Source organism: Atheta coriaria, unplaced genomic scaffold, assembly GCF_025399875.1.
Source record: "Atheta coriaria isolate IRGN ID8LTWV9N9 unplaced genomic scaffold, Caltech_Dcor_3.1 hic_scaffold_10_pilon, whole genome shotgun sequence".
NCBI lineage: Eukaryota > Metazoa > Arthropoda > Insecta > Coleoptera > Staphylinidae > Dalotia > Dalotia coriaria.
This window is the reverse complement of record NW_027045452.1, coordinates 9,805,341-9,819,751: the sequence shown is the minus strand read 5'-3', so window position 1 is coordinate 9,819,751 and position 14,411 is coordinate 9,805,341. Positions and strand designations below refer to the sequence as shown.

Sequence of the window (14,411 nt, the reverse complement as noted above, 5' to 3'; positions counted from 1 at the left end):
AAAAATTATTTTTTAGGTTAAAAATGTTTTTATGTTATTTTAAATAAAAATTCATATTCACGACACAAAATTTGATATATTTTATATATTTAGTCTATTTTGTATGAAAAGAAGGAATTTTATCTTCGATTTTCCCCGCAAATATCGATGAAAATTCCGTGTTGGGACCTTTCTGATACTTTGCAAGGCTTGCAGGTAATTTCGGCTTTCGCACGCGTGTGCGATCTGCGCGCGTAAATCGCACGAAATCTTATTCATGGCGCCGAGATGACAAAAGCAGATATAGCTCCACCAAGGAATAAAAGATACCAGCTGGCGAGAATGAATGATTGCCTGCTCAGGCTCGATTCGTGTCGAAGCGAATCCCACGAAGAACAATCGAAGAATACGAATAAGAATACGAGATGAAAAACAAAAGCATTTCTGACATGGAAACTCCGCACGAATGCACAATTCGATTAAGTTAGGTTATGATAATTATGCGCAGACATACGTTACAGCTGTAAATGCAGTTCTATGACAATTTTCATCGTTTTATTGCACGGAAAACATTTAAAACCGGGCAACTTTCGTGCCTGACACATAACTAACCAAAGTTTTGCAGGTGAACTGCCGAAAACTCGGCATGCACCACTTTATTTTCATTCTTTTACCGCCATTTCCGTATCCGACGCCATTTTGAAATTTATATGCAATCATAATGCTATCAGCACACGTTCCGGCCCTGCTATTGTAGCCCACAGCGTGGAAAGTTGATATTCACGACGAAAAATGCGCGAAAACAACGCGCGAATTTGCATAACAACAACTCCTGGATTTCCTAACCCTCCAAAGGGAAAGTTATGTGAAAATTTAATTCAATAAAGGCGGAAAGTTAAATTTTAATCTGCCTAATTACCTAATTAAGAAATCCGTGGATAAAAAGATTTGATATTTACAAAATAAATTCAAAGTTATCTTTTATGATGTAATTTGGGTTGCAGACAAACTTAAACTTGATGTATGTGTATAATTACACACATTACGTAAATGTCTCTTTCTCTCTTTGCCATTGTCTTTAACCACTGGCTAATTAGTCATCCCGAGAAACAACAACAACAAGACATAAGTTTTCTGGTAAGTAATTCAAGCCGGGGTCGTTTATTTTATTTTCTTTTCGTTTTTGTGCGAACATAGATCACCCACATGACACACGCGCGCTTGTTTCGCGCCAAAAGTTGAAAACAATGGCACTCGATATTTCACCGCGTGGCAAACGCATTCAATCACGCAAACGTGTCGCCTGCACACACGCCTGACGTGACATGCGGTGAGTTTTCACGTGTGAAAAATGCGCCGAACCGGAAATAAAACTAAAAAGCACCAAGCATCAACGATGTCCAAGATGACATCGAATATTTCAATACACTTCAAGTATTAATCATCCTCGTACGATGAAAAGAATAGTTGGCAATAGATGCATGCGTGTATGCTTGGTTGCATACATTAAATAGATATCCTATGAATAGTAAATGCACATAGCTATGTATTCATGGCGCAGAGAATTCCATAAAGTTTCAAAAGTAATTTACCGATGATGGAGGAATACAATACTCGCAAGAGTATAAATATAAAGTCTTAAAGCGCAAACAAAGTTTGTCGAAGGCATTTATTAGCCGACAATGACGAACAATGGCGATAGCCGGAAGCGAGAGAAGCCAGCTGAACGCAACTCGAGACGGATTGTTTATACTTGTCATTATTCATTCGCATTTTATATATATAAATATAAGTTTTATTTCAAACATCCGGTTTTCCTCTACTCTGTGCAGTTCAACTCTGTGTGTGGGGGGGAAAGCAAACGTTGAAATTCCGATTTCAAAGCGGCGTTTCACTTTCTTGTTTTGCTTGTTTTCCGGTTGTTTGTGTTCGAGAGTTCGCGGGAACATGAGCTTTTGCTTCTCGTTCGGCTGGCTGGAAAATGCTTGCGGTCGTCTTTCGCCCATCAGAGCGTCTTAGTTTTAGTTGCTTGTTTTCGACGTTCAATACCTCGTCTATATGCTTTTTTTTATTTTCCCGTCGGTTTTTTTATTTTTTTGAATTCATTGCTTTTTGCGTGCAGTGTAACGCGATCTAATGCGGTCAATTAAACATTTCGGGAGATAAATGTAATTTACGAAAATGCTCAATGCCCAATTTCGCTCACGAATGGTATAAATTATACAGGGTGTTACCATAAAACAGATATTATTAATGATTTAACATTTCAGTAAATATTATCAAAGAAAATATTTGTTTGAAGATTAAATTACCAAAAAAAATGTTTTACGCAAGAATAAATACACAATTCGATTATGTGAGGTTATGATTTTATGAATAATAGATGGCGACACAGGAAAATAAATATTTTCATTGATTTTAAAGCAAAATATTTACTTTTTTCCTGTTGAAAGATGAAACCACAAAATGCACGAAATGAAATTTTAATTCAAAAATACCGAATGTAATAATTAAAAATTACAACAGCGAAAGGAAAGGTCCCCGTGCGCGTGAGTGAACATTGCTGTTGTATAATTCGTCTAATTTGGCTTTTTTTGCATTTTTAACGTTTCATGCATTTATTTTTTGTCCCGACCGTGTATTACAATTATAATCCGACGCGTCGCGATATGATTTGCTTTGTTCCAGCTCGCCGAATAAATTGTTCGCGTTCCCTCGATGCCACCGGACTGCAACAATTACCAATTTAGTTTTATTACGATCGCCGGCGCAAATTTTAATATCAAAAAATGAAAAAAACAAACTAAAAAAAAAGCATGCAACTGCGTCAATTATTTATTATTAGTGCAATAGTGTGTGGTAATTTATAATCAGGTGATTAATTAGCGCGTGGACGCGTAATTCGTCGAGAATTTATGCCGCTTTCATTTCGTTAGCGAAAGGGTCGTAATAAATGTTTATTAAGGGCGGCGGCGGTCGCTTCGCAGTCAACCCCGCATCAAGCCCGAAATTGCCTCGAATTTCAATTATCTTCAGGGGCTGATTCGCGCAGTGTTTTGCTTTAATTGTCTGCGCACTAATCAGAATCCCCTCCGCAAATTCAAAAAAGACAATAAACAACATTAAAAACTAATATTTTCACATAAATAATTCACTTTTTGTGTTTTGTGTTTTTCTTCTTCTGTGTAATAAAAAACGAGTAAAACGCTTACGTAACACAACATTTGAAGTTGTTGCCTGGCTGTTATCACGTCCGTCTTACATACTCCTTCATGGTGCGCCGTGTGTTTTGTTTTGTTTTATTGTTTACGCCCCTCGGCGTCGACGGCACTAATTTGTCCTGTTTTTTCTTATGTTTCTGCTCATTACACACACGCGAAACTTTTTTTTACGAAAAAAATTCTTTTTTCACGTTTTACGTTGTTTTTAAAGAAAAATATAACCACACTGTATATTATGGTCTTTTTGAAACGGGTGCTTTCTCTATGCGTTGATAATGTCCCGTTTCCTGACCTTTTAGAAAATATCCAGTGATAAACGGTGGAAATACGTGTTTACGATTGCGATAACTCAAAACGTTCCAGCAGTGGCTTACGACGATAAAAAAAAAAAACGAAGAAAAAAGAGCACTTTTCGATTCGTAGATAAACCGCCGGTGTTTTACATATGTCGGCCGTAAAACTAAGATAAGATGCGCGCGCGTGGGCCACCCGAAAAAGACGGTAGAGGGTAAAACATGCAGCGAATAGCAAATCAGCACACACAAAAGTTTTTTCTTCGTTTTTCAGCCTTCGAAACTTTATTTTACGCGAATCTTTCTTTGGACGGTGATTTTCCGGTGGGACTGGTGGCGGCAGCGACGACGGCTAGCGCGGAAATGCCGGACCGGTCGCTACCCTCGGCGCGCTACACCGGCGCCTCCACCAAACCACGCGACGACGGCGCCTCCACCAATCATTTCAACCGCACGCAATTCAAACAAAAATTACTTATAGAACTCGCAATATTGAATTAAATAATTATTGAGTGCAGAAAACAAGTATAATTCGATTAAAATTCTTTAAAAATTAATTTACTCGAGTTTTAAGTTGAATGCAATTCGCAGAATCAAGAAAACTCAATTTTAAAAAACAAACAATTGTTTTCTTGGAGTTTTTCTTTTGTTTGTATTCAATTCACTTTATTTCCTACACTTCCTGAATCTGAATCATAATAAAAACTATTTCAATTAGGTTGTAAATTGCAATAAAATTCATCTCGTGCGTAAAATTGCTTCATATTAAAATTCCGCGTACGATTTACGTCGCTCAACGAGCCAGAAATCGAAATGTTACAAAAAGCGCGCACACCGGAAGTCAGCACATGGCAGGACGGTGAAAAAAATCGGAAATACTCTATGGATCTATGCGCGCGTGCATGTCGCGCACGTTGGGTTGTCTACCTTTGGTAGTCGCTAGCACGTACACAAGATGGGCGGATGGCAGTTGACAGAAGTAGATTGCGCGAATCGTGAGTAAAATACTACGAAATTAGAAAATGTTAAACGCTAAAACGCGACCAAATGAAAACGTCAATTTCACATCGCAGATCAAATTGAAAACGTAAACCTGACGGCGACTGACGGTAATCGTAATCATGTACTCGTACTTGTAGATTCAATATGCATTGAAAATTAAATTTAAAATTGAAAAATTTGTCTTTTACTTATTTTACTTAAAAAAATAAAATTATAATTATCTATTTACTAGTGAATTGTGATTTATTACATTTTCTAATATGTTTTATCTAGAATTTGCATTCCGGTGACAAAGTTTCCGCCAACTTTGACTTGTGAGCCCTCAAAACTTTGGCGATTTGCGCCACTGCGACAAACTTGAATCCCTCAAACCTGCAATCTTGGTGAAACAAGCTTTAAACTAGAAAAGAAATTGTTTTACACGTGTTGACGGTCAACTAAAAACTTTTAACACCTTAAAAACTCATCATGCTTTTATTCCGCGCTCAAAATGAATAAATTTTCATCGCAAACGACACTATTACGTAAAATGAAAGCAAAAAACGAAAAAAAAATAAACGGTAGATAATTACAGTTTTAACAAGACTGTTTAATGTCGCTCTGTTGAGTCGGTTAAAACGCTTTAAAACGAAACTGATGTTGTTGCTCGAGCCGCCGGCTATAACGGCGACGATGTTAAGGGTGAGTGAAGGTGGCGCGGGTGGCAACTATGTGTTACGCGCAGTACGTCTGCAAATGAACGCGAAGATGTTCGAAGCGAACACGAAACACTCCCAAGATGGCTGTCGACGTGGTAAGAGTAAGTGCAAAGTGCAATTAAACTGCGCTCAAGACGAATAATAATAAAACTATGAAAACTTAAGCTAACACAAACATTTTTTTGATTTACTACAAATAACACGCAAACCAATCAAGTTAGACAACCCAATTAACAGGCAATCAACAAAAAGATTTTCTGTATGATTGGTTGCCTATCTGAAAGCAATACCACAACATTTACAAAGGGTTAAAACCCACATCACATTTCCAACATGTGAAAATAACTAAATAAATATCCTCGCACATTAATATTCGATAAATTATTTTATCACACAATGAAACTAAACACCGACGTGATTTATCGATGCTTTGGGTATATGCATAACCCCCAAACCCAAACGCAGCAGCTCTAGAGGAAGCGAATTCTATTAAATTTGCGCTATGAAAATGTGACAAGCGCACACCAACTATAACAAATAATAATTACAAATTACTAACGCGCGCAACGCTGAATTTTCATGCGTCGCGCATTATTTCATTATTTACGTCGCCAGAGCACGTAATTATGCTAGCAAATTGTTTCCGCCTGGTGTAAATAATATTCAAATTCAATTGACGCCGAAAAAAACGCGTATTTGGGATGAGTTTGAAATATTAGCTATTTTTTGGTGGAGGCGCCCCGCGTATTAGACCTAAAATTATTCATACACGCACGCAATGAAACAAAACACAATCCCACTACCCCTCATACCATTCGAGAATGTTATTTATTGCTCGCATTGTGATTTATTACGCGTGGGCGCCGAAATTCGCGCATGTTTGCAATTTTTCTTTCGATTTAATCAAATTATTTTTTACCCCCGAAAAAGTTAAAATTTATTACTTATTATCAATAAAAATAAAGATGACTTAAATATCTATCGATCCACGCAAAAATATTTAAATTATCTTGTTTACTTCCGTAGTTACAGTCAATTAAATTAATTTATTTTTAAATTTGTGTATATTTGGTTGCATATATTGCGCGCTGATTTGGCCGGTGGTTTTAATGTGAGAAGCTATGAAACAAGCGATAAACTCGCAATAAACCGCAAATATAATAGCCCCGAAACTGAAGCTTCGGTTAATTAATGATTAATTAAAACCCATATCACGTTACGACGCCAGCACAAATTAAGCCATTAACGTCACACGCCGACACAAAATGGCCGTCTAGACACGCTCGAGGTTGTACTGAACCACCGCAAAACGATGAAACATTAAATGTTAGATTACAATCGTAAATAACACGAATAAAACTTTTTTCGGTGAAAATTTAGCACATTCAATACCTCCAGCAGCATCTAGCGGTGAAAATGTAAAGTAAAAGTCAAATGGAGTGTAAATTTGACCGCTTGCAGATAGGTGGCGCCCGGAGTAACCTCGCGAAACTTCCCGTTTAACGATTTCTGCGCGAGTAGCGCACTCGTCACGTTGAGCGACGCTCCCGGGATGCACACGACGAATGAACGCCGAAAGCGGAAGACCGGAAACAACGGCCTTGACCCATTTGCTATTTGAGGTTTCGTACACGTTTCCAGCGTTTTACATTTGCATATTCCAAGTGTAGTGCAAAGCAAACACAGAAGAAAAAAAAACGTAAGAAGAAATTATTTAAACCGCGAGAAATTTTTTAATTGAAAATAAGGAATGAGATTGCAATGGTGTTGGTAATTTTCAAGTGTTTTAATTAAACGCGGCAAAAAGCGGCGCGAGGCGCAAGAAATTCGCGTCAGCACGCAGTGTTCGTGTTTGGTTTCGGTGGAGTTGTCACCACTGCTGAAACCGCCGCCACCACCCACCCACCAGCACGTTGTGTCGACGTGCGAAACATTTCAACATGTGGCGCGCCTGTGTGAGTGTGAAGTGAAGTAATTAAGTGTACTTAACGCTTTGCATACCAAAACAAACCGGAAGTTTACAATTTGTACAATGTGGACATGTAAACAATTAAATTATAAACAATATATAATATTATTTATAATTTTTTAACTGAAATTCTATGAAAATTTACTAAATTTTGTTTGTTTTTTGAATAAAATGTAATTTGAACACCCTGTATGTGGTGTTTTGTTATCAGAAAGCAAGGCGAGTGTTTCACGACGTGCTAGCAACAGAGCATTCATAATTTTCGCCGAGGAGACGTGAAGAGAACGTTAATTGTTAATTGTTCTTCGCGCTTCGTCTTTTCTTATTATTTTCTTTGCAACGGGCGCTAGAGTCTTAGTTTTAGCTTCTAGAATTGTAAAATAAAATTTGACTTGAAATTGAAGCAAAATTTATGATTTTTAGTGTTTTTGACATTTATTTCAAACCTACTGTGCTTGTAAATCAAAGATTATGTGCAATCGACAAATGGCGATTGACAATTTTTAATTTTTTGGTTATAACTTAAAAACGGTTGGGGATATTTAAATGAACTAAAAAGTTTTGTATTAACAATTAAATTGTTTACAAATTTTGTCTTTTAAAATATTTTTGTACCGGGTATAGTTTCCGAGATATTTGATGTCAAAGAATCGAATTATTTATTTCACAAAAGAGCTGACATTTGAACAGACTTTTTAGTTTTTTTGCCATAACTGTAGAACGGTTAAGACTATTTGAATCAACTAAAAAGCTATTTATTAACAAATAAATTCTTTACAAATCTGTCTTCTTAAAATATTTACGTATCTTGCACAGTTTTCGAGATATTTGATATCAAAATACGGAAAACTTTATTTTGCTTTTTCAATTTTTTTTTTAAATTTTACAATTTTACAATTTTCATTCCCGTGCACAATAAACCTAAAAGCTCATTAAATAATTTATTATTATAAAAAGCATCTACATTATTTATCCTTCATAAATACTCTCCGAGGAAAAGTTGTCATCAATATGAAACGCTTAGAAACACAGTCGAAAACACTCGCAAAACACGATTAAATGTTTTCGAAACATTTCGAAATTCGTCGTGTAAAATTTTCTTTTTCGGCTCGTCGCACAAACCCGCTGGGAAAGCGCGCAAATTTCGTTTTCGCATTAAAGTTCAAGCGCGGAGAAAATGAAAGCCGATCGAAAGTGTGATGGAATGACAAAACGTAATCGAAAATTGATCAAGAACCTTACAAAACTCCAGATAACTTTAGCAAAAGTCAAAAAGCAATAGAAATACTAAAGTCAGTTACTCGTACTTACTAAATAAATTTCCCAATTGTTTTGTTAGTTATCATGAAAGGAATGTGTGTTTCCTTACCTGTAACAAAGAAAAACATGATTAATAAATATTTTAAGCCGTGAAATAATGAAACAAAAACAAATTATGCTCGCAGGATGAAAGGCCTTGAACAAATAAGACTGGATAACCGTTTGGCTAGAGTGGATGACGCAAAGTGTTCACTTGGCAAATTGTCCTTTCACTTTCCTACTTTCGTCCTGCCGCTCGTTGAGCCCTCGAAAACGCCGCCGCCGGGCGAAAATTCGACCTAATGAAATTTTCACATCACATCTGCCGCACGTTGCAGTTTTCACGTTATCCGCAATATTCGCACCATCTTCTCAAAACATCAATAAGTTGAATCAACACACCGTATACTCATATATATTTAGGATATAAATTTAGAAATAAACCATAGGATACTCTCTCGGCGATACCAAAAAGTTTCGGGAATTAAACGGAATGTTTTGCGCCGGAAAACTCATGCGCACATAAGAAAATACCTTAAATGCAAACTTACGCAAGAACGGAAAAGTTTTAAGCGTTGTTGTGCGCGGAAAGGCTTAATGAAGAAATTCCCCGCGCTTGCGACACGAAATAATAATAATAACCGTAAGAAAAATTCTTCGAAACTGTGCGGCAATCTGCGGAATGGAAAAACGTTCAAATATTTAAGCGCTATTTGCGCAGAGTGCCTTTTCTTGTAGGAATTTTTTTATCTGATGGGAAAGATAATCATGTTCTATCAATAAATGATTAATTTTTATAGAATAAGTTATTTTTAATCAAATATTTAATCATTTAAAATTAATGCAAAAAATTTAAAAAAGTAAAAAAGTAGAAATTTTGGCATTCAATATCTCGAAAACTATGCAAGATACGCAAAAATTATAAAAGCACAAATTAGTAAAGAATTTATATGTTAAAACATAGCTTTTTAGTTGATTCAAATAGTCTTAACCGTTTTCAAGTTATAGTCAAAAAACTAAAAAGACTCAGTTCAAAAATCAATCGTTTTGTGAAATATTTCGATTTTTTGATATCAAATATCTCAAAAACTATGCAAGATACATAAAAATTATAAAAGAACAAATTTGTAAAGAATTTATCTGCCAATACATAACTTTTTAGTTCATTTAAGTAGCCCCAACCGTTTTGAAGTTATAACCAAAAACATAAAAGTTAAAAAACATTAAAAATTAAAAAATTAAAAAATCAACATTCTTATAAAATAAATAACTATATAATCTAAAAACTAACCGTATTCTATCAATAAATAATTAATTCTAGCATTTAAATGTGTTTTTAATCAAACATTTTCATTTATTCATTTACTCATTTATTTTTAAACGTTGACATTCGGTTACGTTTTTTCTGTGTTATCCTGGCTTCGGCTCACAGGTGATGTCCACATGATTAACATTTCCGGCCGAGCGGAGTTACGTACGTATCGATTCGCCCGCGCTGCGATATCCTGGTTATTGCATTTTCATCGACACGTCATCGTCAAATGCAAATAGCAATCGCGCGCAGTCACTGGAACACCGCCGAGCATATTCACGATCCCCCGTAAATTACATCCCATATTTCACTAGTTCACTACTGAGTACCGAATTAATCCTGCATGAACCATAAACCAAAACTTTGTCTTCAACTCTGGATTAATTAAACTACAAGTAATAATTTCATACTAAGAATATTCATGTTCTTTTTGAATTTTTGAATTTTTTATTATTTACGACGGATTTTAAGGTTTTTGAACCCTCACAAAAGATTATTTATGCTTAGACGAATGCAACACATCAAAGCGTGACACATTTTCCAAGTTTTCAATTTCCCTACATTTCCACGCGCGCTTCCGGCGGGCGTTTTCTTAAAGCCAGTTTTAATTTTTTCTGTCTTAGAGTACACAAGCGAAAAAATCCAGCGCGTCTTGCCGGAAAACTTACGCAAAGTGTTTTCTTTCAAACACCTGTTTACAATTTTGCATTTTTAATGCTTCGTCGAGCGCATTTTTAATACCCGCCGCTTGGAAAATTACAAATCGCGTTGCATGCAAACAAAAAACGAGCAAAAAATGAATAAAATTTAATATTTACCGCAAGAATATTAATTTTTATCATTCACACCGCCGGTGTAATGTTATAATTTATTAGTTTTTCAATTTTCCTAACCTGATTTAGTCGCGCCTCGCGTGTGTGTGGTTATCTGGTGTAATAAGATTCTGTGCGCGATGTGCATTCGCACGTGCAGGCACGTTGTCGTGCACGTGACGGCGGCGACGCCGCCATCATGCCGGAAATAAGCACAGGGCACGCTGAGCGAGTGCACCGGAAGCACGGCGCGCACGTACGAGAAACAAACAGCACCCAACCGGGACAAGAAAAACAAAATAAACGCGAAGGCAAACAGGACACGCATAACACGGAAGCAGCAAATGACAAAAATAGAAACGAAACAAAACAAAAATAAACAACACGGTAATATGCTCGGCAAACAGGACGATCTTCTCCGGCCAGGATGACAGGAAATGACAACAATGGGAACAATTGAGAGAAATAAAAATGAAACGAGAAATGTCACTACAACACGTCTTTTGTTTAAGTGGAAATTATTGGAAAACCATGTAGATGAGGAAAATTTTGATAGAGATCTTTATTGTTGATAATTTAATTTAGAATTATTAGGTTTTTATAAATTTGGATTAAAACGTGTGACATTTACGACAAGAATTTCAAAAAAAATTCGAAACTTTGACATAAAATATCTCGAAAACTATGAGAGATTCATAAATATCTTAAAAGAACTAATTTGTCAAGAATTTATTTGTTAATTAATAACTTTTTAGTTCATTTAAAAATTCCCAGCCGTTTTTGAGTTATACCCAAAAAAACTAAAAAGTCTTTTAAAATTGAAAAATTACAAAAGTCAACACGCTTGTGAAATAAATGACTATTATCTTTCACCTAGTTTTTTAAATTAAAGTTTGTTCTGCTGCCAATTGCCAGATAAGTATTTCGCTACTTTTCTACTTGTCTACGCTCCACATTTTCAATTTTCCCCGGGTCGGTCTATTTTCCAAGCGCGCGTTTTTCCACTTTTCGACGATAATTGCTCAATGGGGCCGAACCGATTGGGATTGTAACATTCGCGGCCCGTATGCGCTCGATTTGCTAATAGATTTACGAGGACTCGTTTCTAGCTACCAAGCTAGCTGGTTAACAAGCTTAGGGGCGTACAAGTGAAAACAGGAAGACTTTTTTACGGCTATGAAAAGAAAATGACTTTATTTTGGTGTTTCAGGAATTGAAAAAGTTATCGATAAGTTTAAACTAAAATTGCAAGCAAACTACATGAGATATGAAATATTATTAAAAGACATTTTTTATGCAGAATTTAATGGAGAGTTGACTTGTTTTTGAAAATTTAGAAAAATCAAAGCCGTTTAAAAGTTATTTAAAAAAATATAAAGCAGTGTATAAATATTAGTAAAAATGTTTAGTCAACTTTGATTATCAATAACTCATAAACAAAGCGAGATACAAAAATATTTTATAATAACAAATATTTAAAGAATTTAATTGTTAATCTAAAACTTTTTGTTTTATTTAAAAATTTTCATTACTTCAAAAGTTATAAATAAAAAACAATCAAAAAACAATTTTCTCCCTCATAAATCATACCTATACGAGCATGTACTTTTGTCCTGGTTTCAATTAGAATAACTAGCCATAGTGGCTATCAATGCACGTCATTGCCGAATATCACAGCAATCACGGAACAGTTTAAGACCCATTGTGCGATTCGGACGACATTGGCGGCCATGTTGGCGGTTAGTGTATGCGGCCGGCTGCAGCAGTGATAATAGTTTCGGTCGGGTCATGTTTGCCGCAACTTTGAATGCGCCGCGTCGCGTTGATATATGCCCCCATCGGCGCTCGTAAATTACCCTCGAGGTTATGAGAAGAGAAGTGGCGAGCGCCGCCGCCGCCGCGTGGGTTGGGGAAAATAAACTGACGCACACGCCGCCGCCACGGCCACGACGACACCAATTCGCATTACATATTATATTAGTTCGCACATGATGTACGAGAGCGCGTCGACAATAATAACGCATAAATAACGCAGCGGTGGAGGCCGCGGGGGGATGCATCCTGCAGGATGTTGTAGTTTCAATCACACCAGTCAGCGAGGAATGATCGATGGGCTGACAGAGAGTTATACAAGTTTTTTTGCATGAAATGATCGTAATAATTCAAAATAAATAATGGAAAACACTCTGTATTATGCAATTGTTGAGTGAATTATAATCACAGTTTTACCTACCACTTTAATTTGATCAAAATTGTTAGAATCGATAGAAATGGTGGAGGCGCCGGCCAATAAAAATTCTGTTGAAATGGCGCCTCCACCAAAATTTTGCGAATTTTTAATAAATTTAAAATACGATTATCTCAGAAACTAAAAGAATGAACAATGAAATAACATCGAATCCGTTATCCTTGAAAAATTCCCTACCAGATAGCCTAGTCAAAACATGAAATTCATTAGATTTTAAAACAAAAATAGCAAATGTTTGGGGGTGGTTTTAGGGTAGTTCTGAGCTAATTAAAACCCTAAAATATATGTCAAATGAAACGGCAACTCTTTAACTTTAAAGCAATGTAGAGAACATAAAGATTAAAGCTCTGAATCAAGAGATACAAGGTGTTTTCCAAAGCGTGTTTTTGAAAATTTCAGAAAACACCAAAGTTTAGATGCGGATTAAGGGTAGTTAAGGGCTGTTCAGAGGGCTGAAATAAATAAGTTATTAAAGAACAATTTTTGCGCTTTAAAATGGTATATAGTTTGTTCTAATCAAGCACCGGATTACCAAGATACAGGATGTCTTGCATAGCGCGTTTTAAAAATTTTCAAAAGTTACCATAGTTTTATGGCCCTTAAAGGTACTTCCAGATCCTTTACTTCCATTGAAATGTATAGTAAATTAAAGAGAAACTTTACACTATAAAATGATATATAATTTGTTAGAATCGGATACATGTAACATAAGATACAGGGCGTTTTCCACCCCATATTTTGTAAAATGACCAAAAATTGACTTTGAATTTGCTAAATACCTAATAAAAAGCAATAAATGTGAAATAAATAATGCTTTGCAAAGGTAGCGCATATTGCGCACATTCAATTAATTGTTAAATCACCATTGACTAACAATATCCCCGAAACGTGTTTGCTTTACAACAGGCCGGTAAACAATTTGCACGCGCATAATGATGATGTCGGCAGTAAAAAGACAGAAAATTAAAATTAATTACTCGCGCGCAATTAATGCACAACAAGTCGACATGCTTCGAGTGCGCGTAATTAATTTCGTTGTTCGATGTTTAATCATGCCCCAGCCGGAGTGGCTATGAATTGCGTGCTCATTAAATGTGTAATTAATTATTAAATCAACCAAATTTCGTTCGCGTGTGCTAATTACCCGAGTTTTTCGTGGAAATTTTTGTACGCTCACTTTCGGTTCAGTTTAAACACAAACTAAGCCAGGTACATAAAAATACTACAAGAGATTATTGATTTATAATTTAATACTTAGTCTAGGAAAATTTACATAACTAAAAAATTGTTACTGGTTCAAAAGTTATAAACAATTTTTGATGATATTGCAAATTTTCGGGGAAAAAAATAGTTTTTTTAGTAAAATGCTAAATAACTCATTAAATAAGATAGTTACGAAAATATTATTATAATAATTAATTATGAAGAATTTAATTGTTAATCCACCAAAGTTTAAATACTAAAAGCCGTTTAAAAGTTATGACTCAAAAACTATATGAAAACTAAATAAATTACCATATTTATAATAAATAAATTACTATATTTATAACAAAAATTTAAATAAGTTGATATATAACA

The 14,411-nt window shown here is 35.5% G+C and overlaps 1 protein-coding gene across 11 annotated transcripts in view; it reads right to left on the bottom strand.

The window, feature by feature from the left end:
- The window catches only part of CASK (peripheral plasma membrane protein CASK), an 83,815-nt gene that overhangs the window by 6,200 nt on the left and 63,204 nt on the right, over positions 1 to 14,411 (bottom strand). The gene's annotated exons all lie outside the window — the stretch shown is intronic.